The following is a 15,550-nucleotide window of genomic DNA, read 5'->3' on the forward strand; positions in this document are numbered from 1 at the left end:
AGTGGAGAGTCTTCCATCACACTCCTGACTTGTGCCTTGTAGATGGTGGACAGGGCTTGGGGAGTCAGGAGGTGAGTTACTCGCCTCAGGATTCCTAGCCTCTGACCTGCTCTTGTAGCCACAGTATTTATATGGCTACTCCAGTTCAGTTTCTGGTCAATGGATGTTGATAATGGGGGATACAGCGATGGTAATGCCATTGAATGTCGAGGGGAGATGGTTAGACTCTCTCTTCTTGGAGATGGTCATTGTCTGGCACTTGTGTGGCACGAATGTTATTTGCAACTTAACAGCCCAAGCCGGGATATTGTCCTGGTCTTGCTGCATTTCTACACGGACTGCTTCAGTATCTGAGGAGTCGCGAATCTTGCTGAACATTGTGCAATCATCCACACTTCTGACCTCATGAATGAAGGAAGGTCATTGATGAAGCAGCAGAAGGTGGTTGGGCCTAGGACACTACCCTGAGGAACACCTGCAGTGATGTCCTGGAGCTCAGATGATTGACCTGCAACAGCCACAACCATCTTCCTTTGCGCCAGGTATGACTGTAGCCAGCTGAGGGTTTCCCCCCTAATTCCCATTAACTTTAGTTATGCTTGGGCTCCTTGACGCCATACTTAGTCAAATGCTGCCTTGATGTCAAGGGCAGACACTCTCATCTCACCTCTTGAGTTCAGCTCTTTCATCCATGTTTGAACCAAGGCTGTAATGAGGTCAGGAGCTGAGTGGCCCTGGAGGAACCCAAACTGAGCATCACTGAGCAGGTTATTGCTAAGTAAGTGCTGCTTGATGGCACTATTGATGACACCTTCCATCACTTTACTGATGATTGAGAGTAGATTGAGAGTAGACTGATGGGGCGGTAATTGGCCACCTTGGACTTGTCCTGCTTTTTGTGTACAGGACATACCGTGGCAATTTTCCACATTGCTGGGTAAATGCCAGTGTTATAGCTGTACTGGAACAGCTTGGCTAGCGGCGCGGCAAGTTCTGGAGCACAGGTCTTCAGCACCATGATTCACGGCTAGACATGGCAGGACTACAGAGCTTAGATCTGATCCGTTGGTTATGGGATTGCTTAGCTCTGTCTATCGCCTGTTGCTTACGCAGTTTGGCATGCAAGTAGTCCTGAATTGTAGCTTCACCAGGTTGACACCTCATTTTGAGGTATGTCTGGTGCTGCTCCTGCTCCTGGCATACCCTCCTGCACTCTTCATTGGACCAGGGTTGGTCTCCTGGCTTGAAGGTAATGGTAGAGTGGGGGATATGCCGGGCCATGAGTTTACAGATTGTGGTTGAGTACAATTCTGCTGCTGCTGATGGCCCACAGCGCCTCATGGATGCCCAGTTTTGCATTGCTAGATCTGTTCGAAATCTATCCCATTTAGCACGGTGGTAGTGCCACACAACACGATGGACAGTATCTTCAATGTGAAGGCGGGACTTCGTCTCCACAAGGACTGTGCGGTGGTCACTTCTACTAATACTGTCATGGACAGAAGCATCTGTGGCAGGCAGATTGGTGAGGACGAGGTCAAGTATGTTTTTCCCTCTTGTTGGTTCTCCCACCACCTGCCACAGACCCAGTCTAGCAGCTATGTCCTTTCGTACTCGGCCTGCTCGATGTGTAGTAGTGCTACCGAGCCACTCTTGGTGAAGGACATTGAAGTCCTCCACCCAGAGTGCATTTTGCGCCCTTGCCACCGTCAGTGTTTCCTCCAAGTGGTGTTCAACATGGAGGACTACTGACTCATCAGCTGAGGGAGAGCAGTCGGTGGTAATCAGTAGGAGTTTCCCTTGCCCGTGTTTGACCTGATACCAGATCAAAAATCATTTGAACTCAACCATGAATATATTCAATGACCCAGCCTCCATTGCTCTCTGGGGCAGAGAATTCTAAAGATGAACAACCCTCTGAGAGAAGAAATTGCTTCTCATCTCCGTCATAAATGGGAAATCCTTTATTTTTAAACTGTGCCCCCTGGTTCTTGATTTCTTTTTTTTTTATTTATTTAGAGATACAGCACTGACACAGGCCCTTCAGCCCACCGAGTCTGTGCCGACCAACAACCACCCATTTATACTAACCCTACAGTAATTCCATATTTCTTACCACCTACTTACACTAGGGGCAATTTACAATGACCAATTTACCTATCACCTGTAAGTCTTTGGCTGTGGGAGGAAACCGGAGCACCCAGCGAAAACCCACGCGGTCACAGGGAGAACTTGCAAATTTCGCACAGGCAGCACCCAGAATCGAGCCCGGGTCCCTGGAGCTGTGAGGCTGCAGTGCTAACCACTGCACCACTGTGCTGCCCCCAAGATGAGAAACATTTTGACTCTAAAATACACACAACATTCACTCAATCCTGTGTGTTTTGAGACAGAAACTGATCTCACTTCACAATCCATTACTCGGCCTCATGCTGGAGAATTGTTCCCCGTGGTCAGACCCTGTCAGTCTCAGTCTCACCATTTCCTGCCTCACCCTGTAACCTTTGTGTACTGTCTACAGGACCAGTGTTTCTCAGAGTAAATGGGACTTTCTCTTGCCTTTCTCCCCAGTTGATCTATGACAGCTGATTGAATGGGAAGGGTTCTCTCTGGTTGGTGCTCTCACAATCCTGTGCTGGTTCACCTGCTGTTGTTCCTCAGTCGACAATCCCTGTTTACTTCCAGCTGTGGACCTTTCTCATCACTCCGTCATTCACCAGGAGATCTAACTATATCGGGGCAGAAAATGAGAATAACATTGTTTCCCTCAAGATAAATGCAATGTTCATTTGTTCTCTAAGGTTTAATAAAAAAGGTAACAAAACTAAATACAATAAATATTTCATTTAATAAACAGCCTCAAGTAGCTGTGCTCCAACATTCCAAGTCCCTTTAAAGCCGCAGCCACAGCATGTGAGAAACTAATTCTTCAGTCCCTTGTTCAAGGAGATCATGAATTCCATGTCTCCCGATAGTCAGTCCCTGGGTATAGCCAGCTCATTTCTCATGTCTCAATCTTCAGTCCATGGTTAGAGGCAGTTCATTCCCCATGACTCAAGGTTCAGTCCCCAGTTAGTAACAGTTCATTCCCCATGACTCAAGGTTCTGTCCCCAGTTAGTAACAGTTCATTCCCCATGTCTCAACGTTCTGTCCCCAGTTAGTAACAGTTCATTCCCCATGACTCAAGGTTCAGTCCCCAGTGAGTAACAGTTCAATCCCCATGTCTCAAGGTTCAGTCCCCAGTTAGTAACAGTTCATTCCCCATGTCTCAACGTTCTGTCCCCAGTTAGTAACAGTTCATTCCCCATGTCTCAAGGTTCAGTCCCCAGTTAGTAACATTTCATTCCCCATGTCTCAACGTTCTGTCCCCAGTTAGTAACAGTTCATTCCCCATGACTCAAGGTTCAGTCCCCAGTTAGTAACAGTTCATTCCCCATGTCTCAAGGTTCAGTCCCCAGTTAGTAACAGTTCATTCCCCATGTCTCAAGGTTCAGTCCCCAGTTAGTAACAGTTCATTCCCCATGTCTCAAGGTTCAGTCCCCAGTTAGTAACAGTTCATTCCCCATGTCTCAAGGTTCAGTCCCCAGTTAGTAACAGTTCATTCCCCATGTCTCAAGGTTCAGTCCCCAGTTAGTAACAGTTCATTCCCCATGTCTCAAGGTTCAGTCCCCAGTTAGTAACAGTTCATTCCCCATGTCTCAAGGTTCAGTCCCCAGTTAGTAACAGTTCATTCCCCATGACTCAAGGTTCAGTCCCCAGTTAGTAACAGTTCATTCCCCATGTCTCAAGGTTCAGTCCCCAGTTAGTAACAGTTCATTCCCCATGTCTCAAGGTTCAGTCCCCAGTTAGTAACAGTTCATTCCCCATGTCTCAAGGTTCAGTCCCCAGTTAGTAACAGATCATTCCCCATGTCTCAAGGTTCAGTCCCCAGTTAGTAACAGTTCATTCCCCATGTCTCAAGGTTCAGTCCCCAGTTAGTAACAGTTCATTCCCCATGTCTCAAGGTTCAGTCCCCAGTTAGTAACAGTTCATTCCCCATGTCTCAACGTTCTGTCCCCAGTTAGTAACAGTTCAATCCCCATGTCTCAAGGTTCAGTCCCCAGTTAGTAACAGTTCATTCCCCATGACTCAAGGTTCAGTCCCCAGTTAGTAACAGTTCATTCCCCATGACTCAAGGTTCAGTCCCCAGTTAGTAACAGTTCATTCCCCATGACTCAAGGTTCAGTCCCCAGTTAGTAACAGTTCATTCCCCATGTCTCAAGGTTCAGTCCCCAGTTAGTAACAGATCATTCCCCATGTCTCAAGGTTCAGTCCCCAGTTAGTAACAGTTCATTCCCCATGTCTCAAGGTTCAGTCCCCAGTTAGTAACAGTTCATTCCCCATGTCTCAAGGTTCAGTCCCCAGTTAGTAACAGTTCATTCCCCATGTCTCAACGTTCTGTCCCCAGTTAGTAACAGTTCAATCCCCATGTCTCAAGGTTCAGTCCCCAGTTAGTAACAGTTCATTCCCCATGTCTCAAGGTTCAGTCCCCAGTTAGTAACAGTTCATTCCCCATGACTCAAGGTTCAGTCCCCAGTTAGTAACAGTTCATTCCCCATGACTCAAGGTTCAGTCCCCAGTTAGTAACAGTTCATTCCCCATGTCTCAAGGTTCAGTCCCCAGTTAGTAACAGTTCATTCCCCATGTCTCAAGGTTCAGTCCCCAGTTAGTAACAGTTCATTCCCCATGTCTCAAGGTTCAGTCCCCAGTTACTAACAGTTCATTCCCCATGTCTCAAGGTTCAGTCCCCAGTTAGTAACAGTTCATTCCCCATGTCTCAAGGTTCAGTCCCCAGTTAGTAACAGTTCATTCCCCATGTCTCAACGTTCTGTCCCCAGTTAGTAACAGTTCATTCCCCATGTCTCAAGGTTTAGTCCCCAGTTAGTAACAGTTCATTCCCCACGACTCAAGGTTCAGTCCCCAGTTAGTAACAGTTCATTCCCCATGTCTCAAGGTTCTGTCCCCAGTTAGTAACAGTTCATTCCACATGTCTCTTCAGTTCCCAATTAGAGACAGTGCATGCAGTGAATGAGTAAAATTGGAAGCCATCAGCAATGAACTTGCTTTTCTTTTTTTGTGAATGGTAATTTACATGCACAACTGGACAATATACATTTACATGTCTGCAACAAAATCGCTATGAGTGAAAATTAGAATCAGTAACTGAATGATTTAAAGTAGACTGCGTAATTAAATACAGCCTACACTTAGTCTGAAGAGGCATCAAATCACTATCTTTAGAAATATGAACAGTACTTGGGGAATTGGAGTTTGAGGATTTATCGGGATCACTCTCAAGATACAATAGATGTGATTGAGGAATTGGAGCCTGTGGATTTATTGGGATCATTCTCGAGATACAATAGATGTGATTGAGGAATTGGAGTTTGAGGATTTATCGGGATCACTCTCGAGATACAATAGATGTGATTGGGGAATTGGAGCCTGTGGATTTATTGGGATCATTCTCGAGATACAATAGATGTGATTGGGGAATTGGAGATTGAGGATTTATCGGGATCACTCTCGAGATACAATAGATGTGATTGGGGAATTGGAGTTTGAGGATTTATCGGGATCACTCTTGAGATACAATAGATGTGATTGGGGAATTGGAGTTTGAGGATTTATCAGAATCATTCTCGAGATACAATAGATGTGATTGGGGAATTGGAGTTTGAGGATTTATCGGGATCACTCTCGAGATACAATAGATGTGATTGGGGAATTGGAGTTTGAGGATTTATCAGGATCACTCTCGAGATACAATAGATGTGATTGGGGAATTGGAGCCTGTGGATTTATTGGGATCATTCTCGAGATACAATAGATGTGATTGGGGAATTGGAGATTGAGGATTTATCAGGATCACTCTCGAGATACAATAGATGTGATTGGGGAATTGGAGCCTGTGGATTTATTGGGATCATTCTCGAGATACAATAGATGTGATTGGGGAATTGGAGTTTGAGGATTTATCGGGATCACTCTTGAGATACAATAGATGTGATTGGGGAATTGGAGTTTGAGGATTTATCAGGATCACTCTCGAGATACAACAGATGTGATTGGGGAATTGGAGTTTGAGGATTTATCGGGATCACTCTCGATATACAATAGATGTGATTGGGGAATTGGAGTTTGAGGATTTATCAGGATCACTCTCGAGATACAATAGATGTGATTGGGGAATTGGAGTTTGAGGATTTATCAGGATCACTCTCGAGATACAATAGATGTGATTGGGGAATTGGAGTTTGAGGATTTATCAGGATCACTCTCGAGATACAATAGATGTGATTGGGGAATTGGAGTTTGAGGATTTATCAGGATCACTCTCGAGATACAATAGATGTGATTGGGGAATTGGAGTTTGAGGATTTATCAGGATCACTCTCGAGATACAATAGATGCGATTGGGGAATTGGAGATTGAGGATTTATCAGGATCACTCTCGAGATACAACAGATGTGATTGGGGAATTGGAGCCTGTGGATTTATCGGGATCACTCTCGAGATACAATAGATGTGATTGGGGAATTGGAGTTTGAGGATTTATCGGGATCACTCTTGAGATACAATAGATGTGATTGGGGAATTGGAGCCTGTGGATTTATTGGGATCATTCTCGAGATACAATAGATGTGATTGGGGAATTGGAGTTTGAGGATTTATCGGGATCACTCTTGAGATACAATAGATGTGATTGGGGAATTGGAGTTTGAGGATTTATCAGGATCACTCTCGAGATACAATAGATGTGATTGGGGAATTGGAGTTTGAGGATTTATCAGGATCACTCTCGAGATACAATAGATGTGATTGGGGAATTGGAGCCTGTGGATTTATTGGGATCATTCTCGAGATACAATAGATGTGATTGAGGAATTGGAGTTTGAGGATTTATCGGGATCACTCTCGAGATACAATAGATGTGATTGGGGAATTGGAGTTTGAGGATTTATCAGGATCACTCTTGAGATACAATAGATGTGATTGGGGAATTGGAGTTTGTGGATTTATCAGGATCACTCTCGAGATACAATAGATGTGATTGGGGAATTGGAGTTTGAGGATTTATCAGGATCACTCTCGAGATACAATAGATGTGATTGGGGAATTGGAGTTTGTGGATTTATCAGGATCACTCTCGAGATACATTAGATGTGATTGGGGAATTGGAGCCTGTGGATTTATTGGGATCATTCTCGAGATACAATAGATGTGATTGGGGAATTGGAGTTTGAGAATTTATCAGAATCATTCTCGAGATACAATAGATGTGATTGAGGAATTGGAGTTTGAGGATTTATCGGGATCACTCTCGAGATACATTAGATGTGATTGGGGAATTGGAGTTTGAGGATTTATCAGGATCACCCTCGAGATACAATAGATGTGATTGGGGAATTGGAGTTTGAGGATTTATCAGGATCACTCTCGAGATACAATAGATGTGATTGGGGAATTGGAGTTTGAGGATTTATCAGAATCATTCTCGAGATACAATAGATGTGATTGAGGAATTGGAGTTTGAGGATTTATCGGGATCACTCTCGAGATACAATAGATGTGATTGGGGAATTGGAGTTTGAGGATTTATCGGGATCATTCTCGAGATACATTAGATGTGATTGGGGAATTGGAGTTTGAGGATTTATCAGGATCACTCTCGAGATACAATAGATGTGATTGGGGAATTGGAGCCTGTGGATTTATTGGGATCATTCTCGAGATACAATAGATGTGATTGGGGAATTGGAGTTTGAGGATTTATCAGGATCACTCTCGAGATACAATAGATGTGATTGGGGAATTGGAGTTTGAGGATTTATCGGGATCACTCTCGAGATACAATAGATGTGATTGGGGAATTGGAGTTTGAGGATTTATCGGGATCACTCTCGAGATACAATAGATGTGATTGGGGAATTGGAGTTTGAGGATTTATCAGGATCACTCTCGAGATACAATAGATGTGATTGGGGAATTGGAGTTTGAGGATTTATCAGGATCACTCTCGAGATACAATAGATGTGATTGGGGAATTGGAGTTTGAGGATTTATCAGGATCACTCTCGAGATACACTAGATGTGATTGGGGAATTGGAGTTTGAGGATTTATCGGGATCACTCTCGAGATAAATAGATGTGATTGGGGAATTGGAGTTTGAGGATTTATCAGGATCACTCTCGAGATACATTAGATGTGATTGGGGAATTGGAGTTTGAGGATTTATCGGGATCACTCTTGAGATACAATAGATGTGATTGGGGAATTGGAGTTTGAGGATTTATCGGGATCACTCTCGAGATACAATAGATGTGATTGGGGAATTGGAGTTTGAGGATTTATCAGGATCACTCTTGAGATACAAGAGATGTGATTGGGGAATTGGAGTTTGAGAATTTATCGGAATCACTCTCGAGATACAATAGATGTGATTGGGGAATTGGAGTTTGAGGATTTATCGGGATCACTCTCGAGATACAATAGATGTGATTGGGGAATTGGAGTTTGAAGATTCAATAGTGTAAGAAATTATTGATGAAGATAGAATCCTTTCAATCTTTGGATGTTTATATAAATGGGGTCAGTATAGATCAATAAGTTACTGACCAATTTCATCTAAAGAAACCTTCTTTACTGATCCATGATGAAGTATTTGGAGATAAATTCCGGGGCATTTCATTTACATAAACAGATATTTATCTGAAGCCGTGCACAATTGGTGGCCGAGGTGGAGCATGCTCACTGCCACTACTGAGTCAGAACTCTGCATCAATTAATGACCCTCAGTTAGTCCGCTCCTCCTATTGCCTACAATCAGATTGACAGCTCTTCCAATCAATCCGAAAACACGGAGCCCATAGCCCCGCTCACACCTTCGACCAGCACTGCGTTATGTTGCTTTTATTTTATTCTTTCATGGGATGTGGTCATCGCGGTCATGGCCAACATTTATTTCACATCCCTAATTGCTCGAGAAGGTGGTGGTGAGCTGCCTTCATAAACCACTGAAGTCCATGCGGTGTAAGTACACCCACAGTGCTGTGAGGCAGGGAGTTCCAGGATGTTGACCCAGCGACAGTGAATAAATGGCAATAGAGTTCCAGGTCACTATGGTGTGTGACTTGGAGGGACGCTTGCAGATGGTGGTGTTCTCATGCATCTGCTGCCCTTGGCCTTGTAGGTGGTAGAGGTAATGGGTCTGGAAGGTACTGTCAAAGGAGCCTTGGCAAGTTGCTCCACTGCATCTTGTAGATGGTACACACTGCCTCTATTGTGTGCCAATGGTGGAGGGAGTGAATGCTTAAGGTGTTGGATGGGGTGCTGATGAATCAGGTTGCTTTGTCCTGTATGGTGTCGAGCTTCTTGGGTGTTGTTGGGAGCTGCACTCAGCTTAGATTAACACCGGTCATAGACAAAATGTTTGAAACTACTATTAAAAATTTTATAGCAGGGCATTTAGAAACATTCAAGGTAATCAGGCAGAGTCAACATGGTTTTGTGAAAGGGAAATCATATTTAACCAATTTATTGGAGTTCTTTGAAGAAGTAACATGTGCTGTGGATAAAGGGGAACCGGTGGATGTATTGTACTTAAATTTCCAGAAGGCATTTAATAAGGTGCCACATCAAAGGTTATTGTGGAAAATGAAAGCTCACAGTGTAGGGGGGTAATGACATGTTAAGGTTATTATTGGCATTGAAAGAAGATTGGCTTGCTAACAGGAAACAGAGAATAGGCATAAATTGGTCATTTTCCGGTTGGCAAGATGTAATGAGTGGTGTGCCATAGGATCAGTGCTGGGGCCTCCACTTTTGCAATTTATATAAATGACTTGGATGAAGGGACTGAAGGTATGGTTATCAAGTTTGCTGATGACATAAAGATAGGTAGGAAAATAAGTTGTGAAGAGAACATAAGGAGGCGACAAAGGGATATAGATAGGTTATGTGACTGGCTAAAGATCTGATAAATGGAGTATAATGTGGAAAAATGTGAAATTGTCCATTTTGGCAGGATGAATTGTAAAAAAAAGCATATTATCTAGATGGTGAGAGATTGCAGAACTCTGAGATGCAGAGGGATCTGGGTGTCCGAGTGCATGAGTTTAGTACGCAGGTACAGCATGTAATTAGGAAAGCGAATGGAATGTTATCATTTATTGCGAGGGGAATTGAATACAAAAGTAGGGAGGTTATGCTTCAGTTATACAGGATATTGTGGAGACCATATCTGGAGTACTGTGTACAGTATTGGTCTGCTTATTTAAGGAAGGATGGAAATGCAGTGGAAGCATTTCACAGAAGATTTACTAGACTAATACCTGGAATGGGTGGGTTGTCCTATGAGGAAAGGTTGGACAGGCTGGACTGGAGTTTAGAAGAGTAAAGGGTGACTTAATTGAAATATATAAGATTCTGACAGTGTGGATGTAGGAGGAAGTTTCCTCTTATGGAAGAATCTGGAACTAAGGGCTACTGTTTAGACATAAGAGGTCGCCCATTTAAGACAGAGATGAGGAGAGGGTTGTGAATCTTTGGAATTCTCTTCCCCAAAAGGTAGTGAAAGCTGTGTCTTTGAATATTTTTAAGACAGAGGTAGATAGATTCTTGCTCAGCAAGGAAGTGAAAGGTTATCGGGGGTAGACAGGAATGTGGAGTTGAGGTTACAATCAGATCAGCAATGAGCTTATTGAAGGGCAGGGCAGGTTAGAAGGGCCGAGTGACCTACTCCTGCTCTTATTTCATATGTTTATCCCGGTGGGGGATGCAGCAATGGTAATGTCATTAAATGCCAAGGGGAGATGGTTAGTTTCTCTCTTCCTGGAGATGCTCTTTGCCTGGCACTTGTGTGGCGTCAATGTTACTTGCCACTAGAGCATGGCTACCCGACCCAAACCAGACAGGACCTGATGACGTGTCGGGGTCGGGTTGGGTCGTTCTTTCGGGTCTGGCATTTGGGCTTGGGTCAGGTCGCACCAGGTCGGACACACACTAACACTATCAGAGCCTTGCGTAACAATTGTTTGTGAAACACTAGAAACCGCAGATCTTTTGAAGTGTGCTTCCTACTCTGCTTGGTATTTCAACTTACTGTGTACTAATCAATAAACGGTTCTTACCTACACTGTAGCAGAACTCAGCCCCAGGCTCATAATTATCCGGTTCGCCCTTTCTTGCCTTTTCCTGATTCTAGGGGTGTTTAAAGTCTTTGCCGTTTTAATCATAATGAAATATTTACAATGTAATCAGTTGCTGCACTGTTATGTAATAAGATGTTTTTAATGAGTTCTATTTTTCATTGACACAAATTTAAATTTTTTGTGTTTAGTTTATCTCTTGGTTTCCCTTCGTGCTTTGTATTCTTGGTGACAAAAGCAGTTTAACAGCTTCAATCTGCATTAATAGGAACTTGGCCCTTTTCTTTAATTGCACAGTTTTCAAATGAATCGACTGCATCTCGTTAGGTGTTGGAAAGACTTCTCGTGCCTGCCTCAAAACATATTGTATTGAATAAAGAAAATAAAGGAGGCTTGTGAAGTAAATTAAGAGATTTATAGGGGAAAGACAACGAATTAGGCTTTGAATTTGGAATATATTTAATGAATTGTCAGACCTGATAAATCACTGTTTTTAGTTTAATATGGCCTCAGTGTTTATGGATAATTTATGAAATTAAGAGGCATTTTTCATATACAAATCTGGGCATTGGTACTTAACAGTTGATATATAATGTTGAATATATTTTAATTCCTTTATTCATGTGACGAAGCGGTCGTAAATCAGTTAATATTTTTGTTTGCAAAATCTGACCTACTGGATTAAAATATTGAATCAAGGAGATACATTTCAAAGATTACTGGACTAGTAATCCAGAGACCTGGACTCAATCCAGTGACGGCAGGACGTCAAGGCAGGAAACACTCCGCACTGCTCTGCAGTGAATGATTCCATCGAAAGTAGAGTACCACCTCTTTAATATAGGAATGTATATTTTATAATTAATCACTCAGGACCTTCCTGGTCTCTGCATCTCAGCTGCTCACTGGATAAACCTGCAGCAAGTATTTCAACCTGTAAAGCAGGAGTCTAGGTCATGTATAATGATATTTTCTGAGCCTTCGGGCAATGCTGTGTTTATTTTAAGCAATACAGATACTGGTACAGTGTGGGATAACCTGTCTGGACACAACTCCATGGGTTTCTGTTTAACTAGTGACCAAACAATCACTAACTTCTATGGTAACAATCTTCGGCTCACTACCTCCAGTACATGGCTCCAGTATTAATGTACTTTTTAAACAACCTTTCAAGTCCATTTACAGTTTTTGTTGTTTACCTGCACAAGCTTAAAAAGTAAAAAACAGAAGCTGGGTTTACTGAACATTCCGGTGGTCGGGTCGGGCATGGGAAAGAATGAAAGGACTCGGTCCGGGTCGGGTTTCATTTGCAGACCCGAGCAGGCCTTCACTTTCCACTTACCAGCCCAAGCCTGAATGATGTCCAGGTCTTTCTGCAGTGGAGAGAGATGCGACTGCTTACAGAACATCGGCACAGGTTCAACCATGATCGCCCATAGTACAACTCGAGGGTCATAGTACTGAGTCGTTAACTCTGTGTCACTCTCCATAGATGCTGCAGGACCTGCTGAGTCTTTCCAACATTTTCTGATTATTATTTTGTTTAAATAATCGCTAGCAAAGCAGCCAGGCTCAAACACAGTCTGGCTTCCTCGAACACCCGGGATTTCCTGCACACACGCACTGTTCCTCCCTGCTGGTAATCCAGGCATTTCCAGTGACAGAAACAAAAACAGAAAATGTTGGAAATTCTCAGCAGGTCAGACAGCATCTGTGTAGAGAACAGCAGAGTTAATGTTTCAGGTCAATGATCTTTGATCAGAATCCAATTCATAGGAAGTATTAATAAACTAAATCTCACAAAGTCTTGGTAAAATATGTAGGTGGTAAGGAGCGTCCACGGGCAGGACAGGTAGAGAGGAGGAAAGATTTAGGGAGGTAATTCCAGAGTTTAGGACCGAGGCAGCTGAAGACACTGCCCCAATGGTGAAAATCTGGAATGTAACATAATTTGAGGAGTGCAGGCATCTCAGAGGATTGTAGGGTTGGAGGAGATTACAGAGATAGAGAGGGATGAGACCAGGGAGGGATCTGAATGATAAAGATACATTTTAAATCAGAGCTTTGCTGGACAGGGAGACAATGTCGGTCAGTGAGCACAGGGTTGATTGGTGAACGGGACAAGCTGTGCATTAAAATACAGAGAGCAGAGTTTTGGATGAGCTGAAGATTATGGAGGGTCAAGCTGGGATTCTGACCAGGAGACCACTGAAATACTTGAGTCGAGAGGTAACAACGATAAGGATAAATGTTTCAGCAGCTGATCAGCAAAAGCAGGAGTAGAGGTCGCCGATGTTAAGGAGGTGAAAATAAGCTGTCATGGTGATGCAGAGTATGTGTGGTCAGAAACTCAATTCAGGGTCAAAATGGACACCGAGGTTGGAAACAGTTCGACTCGGCCTCAGACAGTTGTCGGGGAGAGGGATGTTGCCAGTGGTTAGAGAACAGAATTTACATCATGGCCGAAGACAATGGTTTAGGTCTCCCCAATATTTATTTAATTCAAGTAAATTTATGCTCATCAAATACTGGATGTCGGACAAGCCATGTGAAAAATCTGTGGCTGGAATGAGAAGAGTCCTTCATTGCTAAAGGGATTGAGTTTAAAAGCAGAGAGGTTATGTTGCAGCTGTATAAGGTACTGCTGAGGCTGCACCTGGAGTACTGTGTGCAGTTTTGGTCTCCTTACTTGAGAAAGGATGTACTGGCACTGGAGGGGGTGCAGAGGAGGTTCACTCGGTTGATTCCGGAGTTGAGGGGGTTGGCTTATGAGGAGAGACTGAGTAGATTGGGATTATGTTCATTGGAGTTCAGAAGAATGAGGGGGGATCTTATAGAAACATATAAAATTATGAAGGGAATAGATAAGATACAAGTAGAGAGGATGTTTCCACTGACAGGTGAAGCTAGGACAAGAGGGCACAGCCTCAAGATTAGAGGGAGCAGATTTAGGACTGAATTGAGAAGGAACTTCTTCACCCAGAGGGTTGTTAATCTATGGAATTCCTTGCCCAGTGAAGTAGTTGACGCTTCTTCAGTAAACGTTTTTAAAGCTAAGGTAGATATCTTTGTGAACAATAAAGGAATTAAGGGATACGGTGAGAGCGCGGGTAAGTGGATCTGAGTCCACGAAAAGATCAGCCATGATCTTATTGAATGGCGGAGCAGGTTCAAAGGGCCGGACGGCCTACTCCTGCTCCTAGTTCTTATGTTCTAAGAGAAACCTTTGACAGTGAGTGAAGATGATTATCTGGCGACTATTGTTCCGAGAGCATTGGAATCAGGAGAGGATAATCCCACCCAGTTAGACAACAGAGGAGAGGTGTTGCTGGAGGATGGTGAGTTCACCATGTCAAAATCTGCAGACTGGTCATGAAGGAACTTCAAACAAACACAGTCACATAGGATATCATTTGTAACTTTAATAAGGGCCTGCATCAGTGCTGTGGTTTGGGCAGAAACCTGATTGGCAGTCACTCAAACATGGCATTCATGGAAAGATAGGCATGCATTGTGGATGTGACAACACATTCATGAGCTTGACAGGAAAGAGAGTTTGGAGATAGGATGGTAGTTTGCAACGACAGAGGGATCAAGGGTGTTTCTGTTGAGGAGAGGGTAATGACAACAGAAACAGAGGAGGACAGTTCCTGAAGGGAGGAAGCCATTAGCAATATCAACTGTAATCATGGAGGAGGGGAATGGGGCAGCACAGTGGTGCAGTGGTTAACACCTCAGCCTCACAGCTCCAGCGACCAGAGTTCAATTCTGGGTACTGCCTGTGTGGAGTTTGCAAGTTCTCCCTGTGTCTGCGTGGGTTTTCTCCGGGTACTCCAGTTTCCTCCCACCACCAAAAGACTTGCAGGTTGATAGGTAAATTGGCCATTATAAATTGCCCCCAGTATAGGGAGGTGGTAGGGAAATATAGGGACAGGTGGGGATGTGGTAGGAATATGGGATTATTGTAGGATTAGTATAAATGGGTGGTTGATGGTCGGCACAGACTCGGTGTGCCGAAGGGCCTGTTTCAGTGCTGTATCTCTAAACTAAACTATAAGCTAAACTAACATGGGGACGAGGAAGGGAAGGAGGTGGTTATTTAAATATAATGGTGGAAGTATTTAAGTAATTACAGAAGTAGACCCATCTGAATCCCAGATGGAAAATATTTGGGGAAAACTGCATAAAAATTGATGTGTCCATTTCTCTACAGTAAAGCACAATGATTGTTCTCAGCATATTGCTGGTCTGGTCACTATCCTGATTCCAGCCCCAGAGTCACCGGGTAAGTCAGTGTTGTGGGTTCTGCAGGTAATGAACACACCCTGGGTAAAGATCAGTTGTACAAGGCAGTCATAA

General features: G+C 43.5%; 1 protein-coding gene across 5 annotated transcripts in view; it reads right to left on the reverse strand.

The window, feature by feature from the left end:
• The window catches only part of LOC137385173 (NACHT, LRR and PYD domains-containing protein 3-like), a 72,220-nt gene that overhangs the window by 49,429 nt on the left and 7,241 nt on the right, over positions 1-15,550 (reverse strand). For 3 of the 5 annotated variants that reach the window (XM_068060153.1, XM_068060149.1, XM_068060150.1), the window contains one exon: positions 2,560-2,729. The exons of 1 other annotated variant lie outside the window; for it this stretch is intronic. The gene's annotated coding sequence lies outside the window, so the exon portion shown is untranslated. The remainder of the gene's footprint in view (positions 1-2,559; positions 2,730-15,550) is intronic. One more of the 5 variants, XM_068060151.1, reaches the window with a different exon arrangement.

This window comes from Heterodontus francisci, chromosome 28 (genome assembly GCF_036365525.1).
Source record: "Heterodontus francisci isolate sHetFra1 chromosome 28, sHetFra1.hap1, whole genome shotgun sequence".
In the NCBI taxonomy this organism is placed as follows: Eukaryota; Metazoa; Chordata; class Chondrichthyes; order Heterodontiformes; family Heterodontidae; genus Heterodontus; species Heterodontus francisci.